The following is a 15,344-nucleotide window of genomic DNA, read 5'->3' on the forward strand; positions in this document are numbered from 1 at the left end:
ATTCTTAGAAAGATATAACCTTCAAAGACTGAACCAGGAAGAAATAGAAAATATGAACAGACGAGTCACAAGTAATGAAATTGAAACTGTGATTAAAAATCTTCCAACAAACAAAAGTCCAGGACCAGATGGCTTCACAGGTGAATTCTATCAAACATTTAGAGAAAAGCTAACAACAATCCTTCTCAAACTCTTCCAAAATATAGCAGAGGTAGGAACAATCACAAACTCATTCTACAAGGTCACCATCACCCTGATAACAAAACCAGACAGAGATACTACAAAAAAAGAAAATTACAGACCGGTATCACTGATGAATATAGATGCAAAAATCCTCAACAAAATACTAGCAATTGGGGCTTCCCTGGTGGCACAGTGATTGAGAGTCTGCCTGCTGATGCAGGGGACACGGGTCCGTGCCCCAGTCCGGGAAGATCCCACATGCCATGGAGGGACTGGGCCCGTGAGCCATGGCTGCTGAGCCTGCGCGTCCGGAGCCTGTGCTCCGCAACGGGAGAGGCCACAACAGTGAGAGGCCCACGTACTGCAAAAAAAAAAAAAAAAAAAAAAAAAAAAAAAAAAATACTAGCAATCAAAATCCAACAACACATTAAAAGGATCATACACCATGATCAAGTGGGATTTATTCCAGGGATGCAAGGATTCTTCAATATACACAAATCAATCAATGTGACACACCATAATAACAAATTGAAGAATAAAAACCATATGATCATCTCACTAGATGCAGAAAAAGCTTTTGACAAAATGTAACACCCATTTATGATAGAAACTCTCCAGAAATTGGGCATAGAGGGAACCTACCTTAACATAATAAAGTCCATATATGACAAACCCACAGGAAACATCATTCTCAACAGTAAAAAACTGAAAACATTTCCTCTAATATCAGGAACAAGACAAGGATGTCCACTCTCGCCACTATTATTAAACATAATTTTGGAAGTTTTAACCACGGCAATCAGAGTAAAAAAAGAAATAAAAGGAATTCAAATCAGAAAAGAGGAAGTAAAACTGTCACTCTTTGCAGATGACATCATAATATACATAGAGAATCCTAAAGATGCCACCAGAAAACTACTAGAGCTGATCAATGAATTTGGTAAAATTGCAGGATACAAAATTAATGCACAGAAATCTCTTGCATTCCTATACACTAATGATGAAAAATCTGAAACAGAAATTAAGGAAACACTCCCATTTACCATTGCAACAAAAAGAATAAAATACCTCGGAATAAACCTACATAAGGAGACAAAAGACCTGTAGGCAGAAAACTATAAGACACTGATGAAAGAAATTAAAGATGATACAAACAGATGGAGAGATATACCATGTTCTTGAATTGGAAGAATCAATATTGTGAAAATGACTATATTACCCAAAGCAATCTACAGATTCAATGTAATCCTTCTCAAACTACCAATGGCATTGTATACAGAACTGGAACAAAAAATCTTAAAATTTGTATGGAGACACAAAAGACCCCAAATAGCCAAAGCAGTCTTGAGGGAAAAAAAACAGAGCTGGAGGAATCAGACTCCCTGACTTTAGACTATACTACAAAGCTACAGTAATGAAGACAATATGGTACTGACACAAAAACAGAAACACAGATCAATGGAACAAGATAGAAAGCCCAGAGATAAACCCCTATGCATCTATGGTCAACTAGTCTATGACAAAGGAGGCAAGGATATACAAAGGAGAAAAGACAGTCTCTTCAATAAGTGGTGCTGGGAAAACTGGACAGCTACATGTAAAAGAATGAAATTAGAACATTCCCAGACACCATACACAAAAATAAACTCAAAATGGATTAGAGACCTAAATATAAGACTGGATACTATAAAACTCTTAGAGGAAAACATAGGAAGAACACTCTTTGACATAAATCACAGCAAGATCTTTTTTGATCCACCTCCTAGAGTAATGGAAATAAAAACAAAAGTAAATGAGCTTCAAGATGGCAGAAGAGTAAGACGTGGAGATCACCTTCCTCCCCACAAATACATCAGAAATACATCTACATGCGGAGCAACTTCTACAGAACACCTACTGAACGCTGGCACAAGACCTCAGACCTCACAAAAGGCAAGAAACTCCCCGTATACCTGGGTAGGGCAAAAGAAAAAACAGAGACAAAAGAATAGGGATGGGACCTGCACCAGTGAGAGGGAGCTGTGAAGGAGGAAAGATTTTCACACACTAGGAAGCCCCTTCACAGGCAGATACTGCGGGTGGCAGAGGGGGGAAGTTTCAGAGTTACGGAGGAGAACGCAGCAACAGGGGTGCAAAGGGCAAAGAAGAGAGATTCCCACACAGAGGATCGGTGCCACCCAGCACTCACCAGCCCGAGAGGCTTGTCTGCTCACCCGCCGGGATGGGCAGGGGCTGGGAGCAGAGGCTCTGGCTTCTGTTGAATCCCAGGGAGAGGACTAGGGTTGGCTGTGTGAGCACAGTCTGATGGGGGCTAGTGGGCCACAGCTAGACGGGAGGGAGTCCAGGAAAAGGTCTGGAACTGCCGAAGGGGCAAGAGACTTTTTCTTGTCTCTTTGTTTTCTGTTGGGCGAGGAGAGGGGATTAAGAGCGCTGCTTAACGGAGCTCCAGAGAGGGGCGCGAGCCACGGCTATCAGTGCAGACCCCAGAGATGGGCATGAGACGCCAAGGCTGCTGCTGCCACCACCAAGAAGCCTGTGTGCAAGCATAGGTCACTATCCACACCTCCCCTGCTGGGAGTCTGTGCAGCCCACCACTGCCAGGGTCCCGTGATCCGGGGACAAATTCCCCGGGAAAACGCACGGCGCACCTCAGGCTGGTGCAACGTCACGCCGGCCTCTGCCGCCGCAGGCTCGCCACACGTCCGTACCCCTCCCTCCTCCCGGCCTGAGTGAGCCAGAGCCCCCTAATCAGCTGCTCCTTTGGCCCCGTCCTGTCTGGCCGCGAACAGATGCCCTCAGGCGACCTACAGGCAGAGGCAGAGCCAAATCCAAAGCTGAATCCCAGGAGCTGTGAGAACAAAGAAGAGAAAGGGAAATCTCTCCCAGCAGCCTCAGGAGCAGCGGATTAAATCTCCACAGTGAACTTGATGTACCTTGCATCTGTGGAATACCTGAATAGACAACCAATCATCCCAAATTGAGGAGGTGGACTTTGGGAGCAATTATATATATATATTTTTTTCCCTTTTTCTCTTTCTGTGTGTATGTGTATGCTTCTGTGTGTGATTTTGTCTGTATAGCTTTGCTTTTACCATTTGTCCTAGGGTTTTGTCTGTCCTTTTTTTTTTTTTTAGTATAGTTTTCAGCACTTCTTATCATTGGTGGATATTTTTGGTTTGGTTGTTCTTTCTTTCTTTTTTTAAAAATTGCTTTAAAAATTTTTTTAATAATTATTTTTTGTTTTTTATTTTAATGACTTTTTATTTTATCTTATTTTATTTTATCTTTTTCTTTCTTTCTTTCTCCCTTTTATTCTGAGCCGTGTGGATGAAAGGCTCTTGGTGCTCCAGCCAGGCATCAGGGCTGTGCCTCAGAGGTGAGAGAGCCAAGTTCAGAACATTGGTCCACCAGAGACCTCCCAGCTCCACGTAATATCAAACGGGGAAAATCTCCCAGAGATCTCCATCTCAACGCCAAGACCCAGCTCCACTCAACAACCAGCAAGCTACAGTGCTGGAAAGCCTATGTCAAACAACTAGCAAGACAGGAACACACCCCAACCATTAGCAGAGAGGATGCCTAAAATCATAATAAGGTCACAGACACCCCAAAACACACCACTGGACGTGGTCTTGCCTACCAGAAAGACAAGATCTAGCCTCATCCACCAGAACAGAGGCACTAGCCCCCTCCAGCGGGAAGCCTACACAACCCATTGAACCAACCTTAGCCACTGGGGGCAGACACCAAAAACAACGGGAACTATGAACCTGCAGCCTGTGAAAAGGAGACCCCAAACACAGTAAGTTAAGCAAAATGAGAAGACAGAGAAACACACAGCAGATGAAGGAGCAAGGTAAAAACCAACCAGACCTAACATATGAAGAGGAAAGAGGCAGTCTACCTGAAAATGAATTCAGAATAATGTTAGTAAAGATGATCCAAAATCTTGAAAATAGAATAGAGAAAATACAAGAAACATTTAACAAGTATCTAGAAGAACTAAAGAGCAAACAAACAATCATGAACAACACAATAAATGAAACTAAAAATTCTCTAGAAGGAATCAATAGCAGCATAACTGAGGCAGAAGAACGGATAACTGACCTGGAAGATAAAATAGTGGAAATAACTACTGCAGAGCAGAATAAAGAAAAAAGAATGAAAAGAATTGAAGACAGTCTCAGAGACCTCTGGGAGAATATTAAACGCACCAACATTCGAATTATAGGGGTCCCAGAAGAAGAAGAGAAAAAGAAAGGGACTGAGAAAATATTTGAAGAGATTATAGTTGAAAACTTCCCTAATATGGTTAAGGAAATAGTCAAATCCAGGAAACGCAGAGCATCCCATACAGGATAAATCGAAGGAAAAACACGCCAAGACACATATTAATCAAACTATCAAAAATTAAATACAAAGAAAAAATATTAAAAGCAACAAGAGAAAAACAACAAATAACATAGAAGGGAATCCCTATAAGGTTAACAGCTGATCTTTCAGCAGAAACTCTGCAAGCCAGAAGGGACTGGCAGGACATATTTAGAGTGATGAAAGGGAAAAACCTACAACCAAGATTACTCTATCCAGCAAGGATCTCATTCAGATTTGAAAGAGAAATTAAAACCTTTACAGACAAGGAAAAGCTAAGAGACTTCAGCACCACCAAACCAGCTTTACAACAAATGCTAAAGGAACTTCTCTAGGCAAGAAACACAGAGAAGGAAAAGACCTACAATAACAAACCCAAAACACTTAAGAAAATGGGAATAGAAACATACACATTGATAATTACCTTAAATGTAAATGGATTAAGTTTAACTTTATTAAACTTAATAGCTTTTGCACAGCAAAGGAAACCATAAACTAGACAAAAAGACAAGCCTCAGAGTGGGAGAAAATATTTTCAAATGAAACAGCAGACAAAGGATTAATCTCCAAAATTTACAAGCAGCTCATGCAGTTCAATATCAAAACAACAAACAACCCAGTCCAAAAATGGGCAGAAGACCTAAATAGACATTTCTCCAAAGCTGATATACAGATTGCCAACAAACACATGAAAGAATGCTCAACATCATTAATCATTAGAGAAATGCAAATTAAAAGAAATGCAAATGCAAATCATTAGAGAAATGTAAATCAAAAGAAAAGCAAATCATTAGAGAAATTCAAATCATCTCTCACTGGGCAGAATGGCCATCAACAAAAAATCTTCAAGCAATAAATGCTGGAGAGGTTGTGGAGAAAAGGGAAGCCTCATACACTGTTGGTGGGAATGTCAATTGATACAGCCACTGTGGAGAACAGTATGGAGGTTCCTTAAAAAACTAAAAATAGAACTACCATATGACCAAGCAATCCCACTACTGGTCATATACCCTGAGAAAACCATAACTCAAAAAGAGTCATGTACCACAATGTTCATTGCAGCTCTATTTACAATATCCAGGACATGGAAGCAACCTAAGTGTCCATCGACAGATGAATGGATAAAAAAGATGTGGCACATATATACACTGGAATATTACTCAGCCATAAAAAGGAACAGAACTGAGTTATTTGTAGTGAGGTGGATGGACCTAGAGTCTGTCATACAGAATGAAGTAAGTCAGAAAGAGAAAAACAAATACCATATGCTAACACATGTATATGGAATCTTAAAAAAAAAAAAGTGTTCTGAAGAACCTAGGGGCAGGCCACGAATAAAGATGAAGACATAGAGAATGGACTTGAGGACTCGGGCAGGGGAAGGGTAAGCTCAGACGAGGTGAGAAAGTGGTATTGACAATATATACTACCAAATGTAAAATCGATAGCTAGTGGGAAGCAGCTGCATAGCACAGGGAGATCAGCTTGGTGCTTTATGACTACCTGGAGGGATGGGATAGGGAGGGTGTGAGGGAGACATAAGAAGGGAGGGATACGATGATATATGTATACATATAGCTGATTCACTTTGTTATAAAGCAGAAACTAACACACCATTGTAAAGCAATTATACTCCAATAAAGATGTTAAAAGAAGTTTAAAAAAAAACCTGTGGAATGCCTTTCTATGCGTTCATACTTCTTCTGTGTCCTTCATTAGTCTACCAAAGTTTTCTATGTATAGATCTTATACATTTCCTGTTTATTGTATTCTTGGATATTTCAGCTTTTTTCTTGCTAATATAAATTAGATATTATATTCATTATATTGTCCAACTGTTATTTATATATGTAAAAATATTTTTATATTGATATACTGCTTATTATTTGTAATAGTTTTCAATTTAGTTGCTTCGGTTTTCCAGATATACTCTCATATTTTCTACAAATTGTGATGGTTTTGCAGCCTTAATTGATGAAAAATGGCCATATATTAAGCCATAAAAAAACTTCAATAAAATCTAAAAATAAGGAATTATGGACCCAATCTATGCTGAAAATGCAATAAAACCCATAGAAAATCAAAAATCTTTCCACCTGGAAATTATTAAGAAATTCTCTTACATACTCATGAACAAAAATTGAAGGAGTTTTAGAAAATAATGATAAAAGAAAACACTACCTAGCAGGATTCTGTGACACAGCATTAGCTAAATTAATTAAATAAGCATCAACTCAAAAACATAGAAAAACACTACTAAGTAAAAAGAAGGAAAACAGAAACAAAGAACTAAGTCATTTAGAAGAAGAAAAGAAAGTGATTATTAGAATTAATACATAATTCTAAAAGCTGGGTTTTTATCATTATAAAAATATAACATCTAAAATACTGTTAAATTAATCAAGAAAAGAGATACAAACTACTAAGTACAAAATAGATAAGCAACAAGGATCTATGGATCTATTGTACAGAACAGGGAAATATAGTCATTACTTTGTAGTAACTTTAAATAGAGTATAATCTATAAATGTACTGAATCACTATGTTGTACATCTGAAATCAATACAATATTGTAAATCAACTATACTTCAATTAAAAAAATATAAAAGATATAAATACTAAGAATTAGAAATGATAAAGGGTTAAAGCACAGAAAGAGAATGCTAATATAATCCTAAGGATTACTCTAATCTACTATAATCTAATTGAATATAATGTGTCCCCATAATTTTTTTTCATTTTTGCCCCCCCAAGAGAAAATTTTAACTTAATTTCTCCCTAGCGAGAGAAATTAAATTGTAAGGAATAATATGTCTTGAGTTAACTATCATAAACCAACTTTCTTTAGTGCATGTTGTTTACTTTCAACATTTAGATTCAGGACTTTTTTTAAATTTCAGGAAAATTCTTTCATAATTCTGTTTGAAAGTATTTGCTCTGTCCCACTGCTAAGGTTTTCTCCTTCAGAGACTCTGATTTTAGGTATGGTGGCTCTTCATTATATTTCTTCTATTGCTGTCATTTTCATGTAATACTTTAAAAATATATTTCTCATTATTTTCATTTAATGTTGGCCATTCTTCTTATACCTGTCTTCACTGTTACTTACTTATCCACAGTGCTTATTCCTCTCTGTTTCTTCCAATTTGTGTTGTCTTCATTTTTGTGATGGTTTTGTTCTTTTTCTTCTTCATACCTGATTTATATCAGCTCATTTCAACCTCGTCTCTTTTCTTTGTTTCTTCATTTATGCTGTTATCTTTCATAATAGACCACATTGCTTCGTTAACATAATTGTAAATATATTTCATTTAGGGAGGCAATATAGCTTAACAAATAAGAGTTACAGACACTGGAGAAAGAATGAGTGGGTTTCAATACTGGCTCCTCCTCTGACTAGCTGTGTGATCTTGAACAAGTTATTTAACTTTTAAGTACCTTAGTTCTTTTCATATACATAATAGGAAAAACAATCATGCCTAATTTACAGAGTTGTATTGAGAATCTATTGTGTTCATATCTGCAAAGCGGTTAGAATATTGCCTGGCAACAATAAATCCTATTCATGTTTTATCTATTGGATTCTTTTTCTTTGTAAAATACATAGTCACAATTTTCATTGGCTCTGTGGCAACTCTTTTTTCCTTATCTCTTGGTAAATTTTGATGCTTCTTTTTAAATGGTGTCTTTGTATCCTTTTATAGTATCTTTGTATCCTTTTTTGTGCCAGTTTCTTCTTTATCACTCCTCACTACTGAATGAATTATATTTTTCTGGTCAGTCCTTATAGAAAGTTCCTGATATGGAGGCTTCAAGGTAGCTTTCCTGTTCTCTCAGTCAAAAAGCTCTTACTTTCTGTGGTAGATTGTTGTATTAAAGACCTGCAACAATGACACCGTTCCATATCCATGCCCTCCCACAATGACTCTATTCTTAGCTGTATGACTTGCTTTAGCCAATGACACATTAGCAAACATGACACATGCAGAATTCTGAAAGGGTGTAAACATTGGGACCTGCCCTCTCTCTTGCTACTGGGAACTCTTTCACCTCCATGTGAAAAAGCCTGAACTAGCTTTCTGGAAAGAGTCTCCAGGTGTCCAAGCCTTTCCTCCTGAGGCCCAAATACATGAGACCTGCTGACCCCACATGGAGCAGAGACCAGCCATCCCAGTTGAGCCCACCCCGATTTGTCACCTCACTGAATTGTAGGCCAATAACTGGTAGCTTCTTAAACCATTGTTTTGGGTGGTTCGTCATGCAGCAGTACATTACAGATTCACTTTTATTGCTGCCTCAAAAACAGACTGCTTTCAGTAATGATGACTTCTCTGTAAACGTACTCCCTTTGAGTCCCTGAAGTAAATTTGGTTCAGGAGACCTTTTGCTAACAGCTCCGTGCTCCCCAGTTCTTGCAAACAAGGAATAGGGCTCCTACATCTCACAGCAACTACCTCATCTTTAAGGATTATAGTTTTGTTGCCCCTGATACCTGCTACTGGGTTCCCTGGAAACCCTCTGTGCCTCTTATCCCCTCCATGTGTGCCTCTTCTGCCTTATAGTTTAATCGATGACATCATCTTCATACTGGAGTCCATTTAATTCTTTTTTTGCAACAAGAACGCTTTGGACATATTTTTCAGAAGACGATATAATAACCTAGAGTGCTTTAGTAATCGTTAATACTTTTCAAAGTTCTAATATTCAGAGAGGGGGAGCGTGCCACTCAGACTGGTTCTTTTTTTCTGAGACTGAATCACAGTTTAGGTTCCCATCCCACGCTCTGTTCGGGCAACGGTCTCTTTATATTTAATGAGTCTGACTAATTAATCATCACTGGATTTCAGGAAAAAGAGATTATATTGTCATCATTTTACAAAGACTGTGTCAGAACCATGACCGTGTTGCAGGATTTATTGGCTTCTCTCCAGATGCTCATTGCTTCCATATTATTAATTTTTGGCTTTGGGCTCAATTTCAAGCTAATAGGTAAGGTAGATGGTATAGGATGTAAAGCAACAGGTCCAAGAAGGCAGCATCTCAGCTGGGGAGGACCAGGTGTTCTACACTCCAAGGGCTAGTGTTTGGTAATGTTTCCTCCGAAACTGTAACTGGGAAACAGTGCAGGGCAGGAGTTCATTACTTATCTACATTAATAAGCACTCAGGTGTGACTTTGAATGAGTGGGTATGTAAAGCTGGTTTGGATTAATTGCTGAATAATAGAAGGTTATTGCCACTTCTTTGGGACACTGCTATTTGCCCCTTAATGCACAGTTCAAAAGGGATCTAATTCCATGACCCATTCCCCCTCCAGCTAGAGAAAATTCCTCCCACTAATGTAATTGGTATGTGTTTCTGTAGTGTAATACTTGTATCGTCAGTTCTGGGCTTTCATAGTTGCTTCTCCCACCAGGCTGTGAGCTCCTTGGGTTTAGGAACTGTGTCCTAATCATCTCTGTACCCCAGCATCTGGCACAGTATGTTGTGCTCACTGCAAATGGGTGTGCCCTAATATTTATTGGCATAAACTGAGAAATAAGCCAATTTTATCCATTAAGGTCTTTCTGGTCTCGAGCTTGTTGGAGCAGCTCAGTAGGCAGAGTTAACTGCATTCCTATCTTTCTCTTTTCCTTGCCAGCTTTCTTCTCTCTTTCCATGACTGCAAGGGTTGGACAACTGGGGAAAAGGAAGGCTGTGTTTCTCACAACGCCCCCCGCCCCCCAAGACCCCCATAGCTGGCAGGCCTCCACGCAGCTGCGTTCTTTCAAGGTGGGGCAGTCAGGCTCCGGGTGCCTGTTGCTGGGTCACACAAATTCCCAAGTTTTGGGACCCACTCCCAGGGTATCTTGGTGGGGCACCTCCGCGGTGGGGATCTGACCGGTTGGCTCAGTAGCACTGCGCTGATCCACTCTTGGACCTCCTTTGCGCAACCAGAGAGCAGCGGACTCTCACCCTCCCTCGGGCTCCTTCCACGTAATTGCCCCACTCACTCCCTCGCCTTCCCGCACCCGAGCTCTGAGTGCCCTCCCTCCCCATCCCTCTTTGTGTCACCCTTGGCTGCGGAGCCTCGAGCACCGTATTCACGGCGAGTGACTGACACGTTCCAGGGACTGCCAATCGCGGCGAGCGCGGCCAGCGGGGGGAGGGTGCGTAGTGGCAGACGGCCGCTGGGATTATGAATGGGAGCGGGGGGCGGGGGCGGCGAGTGTGGGGTTCAAACCAGGCTTTTCGGCATCCAGCTTTGGCTAGGCATGCAGGACTGCGCGTAATCCTTCAGCCAGGGAGGGAAGGGAGATGCCGCGAGCTTCCAGCTGAGAGTGAGGGTTATTTTGCAAAACTCCCTTGGTCTAGTGCTGGTGGAGTACTGCGGGCGGTCGGCGAGGTAGGTGGGGGAGGAAAATAAGCGGGGTGGGGAATCGGGGAGAGGCCAGACGGCTGGGGACCGTGTGCCTTGCTCCTTAGGATTGACAGGTGGCCGCCGCAGCAGTTACAACCTACTACACAGCATCTAGTCCGTGCAATAAGATCCAATTGTTATTCCCCGCGCCGGGCTGAAGAGCGCAGCGCGGCAGACCAAGTGCCGCCGGCGAGCTGTCTCTCCGGGAGAGCGGGGCAGTGGGAGTACAGAGTGGGAGTTTGGAGAGCCAGCTGAGGAGACAGGAGCTCGGGGCCGCGTTGCGGCCGTCCGTGTCGCCCCTGCGAGGTCCTCCACGCCGGCGGGTCCGCGCGCGCTCCGCAGCCGTCCCTGGTTTGTGCGCGCCTTTCCGGGGCTGCCGGCCCCGCTTCCGCGGTGGCTGCGGGCTGTGGATCGCCGGCCGGGCTGCACGCGAGCGGCGCGCCAGCGTCTCGCCGGCGTCTCCCCGCTGCCTCTTGTGCCCCGCGCAGGGAAGCGCGGAGGGCTCGCTCGCCTCGCACGGACTAGCTGCGCCGGGCGGAGTCGCCGCCGGAGCCGCCGCCGGAGCCCGCGCGTCCAGAGCGCGGCGGCCGCGGCAGTGCAGCGGCGGCGCGTCGAACAGGACGAGGGCGGCTTCCGCGAGGGTAGCCTGAGGTAAGGGGTGTCCCGTGGGCTGCAGGTTTGTTTCCCCCTGTCTCTTACTCGGTCACACAGCGAAGCCGAAACGGAGAGTGTGGGTGCTGCGGCGCTGGTAGGGAGCGCGGGGGGGAATATGGGGCCGCGCCAGGATGGTCGCCTTGACCGCAACGTTCCTACCCCTTGTGGTAAATCCGCCAGCCGGCCCTTACTCTTCGCTCGCTCCTCCTCAGCCTCTGCCTTCGGCCCTGAACTCTTTGGAAAGTCCCTGGGAAGGAGAGAGCCAAGGGGGGATGGAGAAAGGCAGAAGAATTCGCCCGGGAGTGGGCGAAGGGTTGGCGCGCTGTGCCGGGTGATTGACAGCGGGCACGGGAGGGAGCCTGAAGTACCCGAGAGTTTGCAGGGCTGCGGCCCCAGGATGGTCCTGCCTGCCCGGGGTTTGGGGCACAAGTGGGTGCACCCAGGCCACGGCTTAACGAAGGCTCCGCTAGGAACTTTTGGGAAGCGTTGTCTCATGTTTGGGGAGGGGTGCTGGGGTGTGTTTAGGGCCTGGCCCTTTCTAAGCTACGAGTGTGTGTGTGTGTGTGTGTGTGTGTGTGTGTGTGTGTGTAGTGTTTTTTCCCGCTTCCTTCCTGCCTTCCCTCCTTTTCCATCTTCCTCTTTTGCTTCCTTCCTTCCCTTTTTCACAGACCACCCCCCTTCCAAGTGCTGTATTTCAAAATATTCTGAACCTACTGTAGTCAATGGCTTTTAAAGCAAGTATGAAGAGAGCACAGAGGAATAGCTCTTAAATAGTGTGGTTCATTTTAAAGACAAATATATGTGTATACACATGCCTGGGATAAATTTAAAGAAATATTTTGAGGCTCCTGCCTAAAATTACATTATATTTACATTATGTTTACATCACATGTATATGATATTACTAAACAGAAATGATAAATCTGTGCATTTTGTCTCTTCGATCTGTATGAGATACAACTGTTATTTGAATCACATCCATCTTTTAAATTCAGAGGTTTCTGGCTACTTGAAAGCCCTGGGCTACAGTGTAAAAATAAAAGGCACATTAAATTTCAAAAAAAGTACAGATGCTGGTTTCTTTTTAGTGGACCATCCACGTTCCCCATCTTCCTTTTACTAAAAGCTGGTTGTTTTGCCAATAATTTTCATAAAAGCAAAATAATCTGGGTACTTTTGCCTAGTGTTTTTACCTAAGCCTGAGGTGTAGGGAGGGGTCTGGAAGTTATCTGTGCATGAATTCGACATGAAGGTGGATAAGGTAAATGATTTCACTTCAGGTAAAAGGAAATTCAGCTGCACTTACCTCTGAGGGTACCTCATTTACATTACGATATGCCAAGAGAAATCCCCTTAATGTCAACATGTGTCTTCAGCATAACAATGGTCTATTCAACTCTTCAAACCTGTACTTGTAGGACTTGGCTAGTAACATATTTGCTGGCTGTTTGTGTTTTTTCAACAACAGAATCCCAATTACAAAAAATGAGTAAAGTTGTTGAGTAGACTGGAATGGTTGAGAGGGCATGATTGTTACATTGAGGCCGTCTGTCTGTATATCTGTCATCTCTCTGTATTTCTTATAACAGTTGTGAGGTAATCAATTTTGCAATATGTCTACTTGTATCTTTTTTCTCAGTCGATCTGCCTTTTAGTTTATTTCTGACTTGACATATTTTGCAAAGATAAATTATATTGAATTTCTCTGGAGGATACCCACTTAAGCATGCTTGTTTCTTTTGAATAGAACTGGTTTTGATATGAGGAATGAGATATCAATCATATATGGTTTTCTGATCTTGGAGTCTTTTGCCTGTCTAGAGACAGGTATTTAATAATAGTACTGTGCCCGAGTAAGGATTTGTGTTTGATAAAAATATTAGACACAATAATGGTATTTTTATATCGTTTACAAACTGAAACTTTAAAATTGTGAAGGAATAAAGAGTCCCAGGTTGCTCTTAATCTCTTATTTGGCTTACTTTGATTAGGGAGCAAGAGGTACATGATGTAGTCTTGAGTTAGGAGGATTTGGGGCTTAGCAATTTGGAATTATCTTTTATCATTATGGCATAAAACGTCATTGCTCTTTCCAAGACAATTTGAGCAGCAGGCTTCAGAGAAAGTGTTGGGGATGTTGATCACAGGACAAATGGGTTCCTTTGAGCGCTGTTGTTTTGCAGTCACCTTGTGGTAATATGGCAGACCCTGTGATGTGCCAAACCCCCCTTCAAGGAGAGCTTGTTGCCTCAGCTTGTGGGAGTGCTATCAGCAGACGGTCTTTGAGGGCCAGTCCCTTTGAGGATTGCCTGAACTGTAGAAAGCCCCTTTGTCCAAGGTCACACCACTTTCCAGGGCAGCTCACATCCAATGGCTGATCCATGTTAGAGTATAAAGGCTCGGCCATCTCAGTCCAGCTCCAGGTAACTCTGAAGGACCATTCTGGTTCTGGAAACCCCCATGGGGCTTGGGTTGCAGCACCAAGTCTCCCTTTGCCCATTTCTGCTTCCTTCCCCATTCTCAGGTGTTGATAGCAAGGCAGTGCTTAATAAAATTGCATGCTCAACTTCATCTTGGAGTCGGCTGCCCTGGGGAAGCCATCCTATAGCAACACCTCCTTCATGCACATTAGTTTTGCCTGTTTTAATCTTTTAAAATATAGTGTCACTTCTCTCTGGAGGACATTTCTATGTCCTTGATCCTCTTCTGTCCCTCCTTGTTATACCATTCTTTCCTTTTAGTGGACTTATACTTCTTTTACTCTCTTTTTGGTCTATTGATTTAAATATTGTATATATTTCTATACTTTGAGTAATAGGTATTTTTATGTTTTCAACATTCATGTTTTGTCTTAACAGATGATATTAATCAAAATATCTACTCTCCTCTCGAATACTAAAAGGCTCTACAATGTTATAATTCTGATCATACTTCATGTTTCATAATATTGTATAGTGATATAGTTCTACTACATTTTTTACAGCCATTATGTCATTTTTTTATATATTTAGTTTTTCCTTTTTTTTGATTGTTTTCATAGTCAATGCTCATTTAAATTTACCCATGTTTTCTATGTTCGCTATTGCTTCTTGCATCCCTCTCTTTCCTTCTAGATTAAAATTCCTCTTTATTAGAAGTATGTAGCTATTTGGTAAGCATATACAGATAAAACTCTGAATCTTTTTACTGTTGTTGTTTGTTTGAAACTGTATTTCATCCTAACACTTGAATAACAGACTATCTGAGAGCAGGATTCTAACTTGACAATTATTTATCTCATCATTTTGAAGATATTGTCTCTCTTGTTGATGATGAGTAGTTCCTTCATTGCTTTTAAGATTACTTTATAAATTAGAAGTTTGGGATTAACAGAGACACACTACTATATAGAAAACAGGTAAACAAGGACCTACTGTATAGCACAGGGAACTATATTTAATATCTTGTAATAACCTATAATGGGAAAGAATCTGAAAAACTATACATATGTGTATATATATATATATATATATACATATATATATATATATATATATATATATATATATATATATATAACTGAATCACTTTGCTGTGCACCTGAGACTAACACAGCATTGTAAATCAACTATACTTCAATTTACAAAAAAGAGATTACTCTGTCTTTGGTGTTCTGCAGTTTTACTGAAGTATGCCCAGGTGTGGGTTTATTTTTACGTTTTCTTCATGGGATTTCTTATGCTTCTTTAATCAGATGA

General features: G+C 41.5%; 1 protein-coding gene across 1 annotated transcript in view; it reads left to right on the plus strand.

Annotated features, from left to right (window-relative positions):
• The first annotated feature begins 10,819 nt into the window (after window positions 1–10,819).
• Window positions 10,820–15,344, plus strand: part of PDE4B (phosphodiesterase 4B) — a 614,195-nt gene continuing 609,670 nt past the window's right edge. Inside the window, exon 1 of the mRNA XM_032626205.1 lies at window positions 10,820–10,938. The gene's annotated coding sequence lies outside the window, so the exon portion shown is untranslated. The remainder of the gene's footprint in view (window positions 10,939–15,344) is intronic.

This window comes from Phocoena sinus, chromosome 1, assembly GCF_008692025.1.
Source record: "Phocoena sinus isolate mPhoSin1 chromosome 1, mPhoSin1.pri, whole genome shotgun sequence".
NCBI lineage: Eukaryota > Metazoa > Chordata > Mammalia > Artiodactyla > Phocoenidae > Phocoena > Phocoena sinus.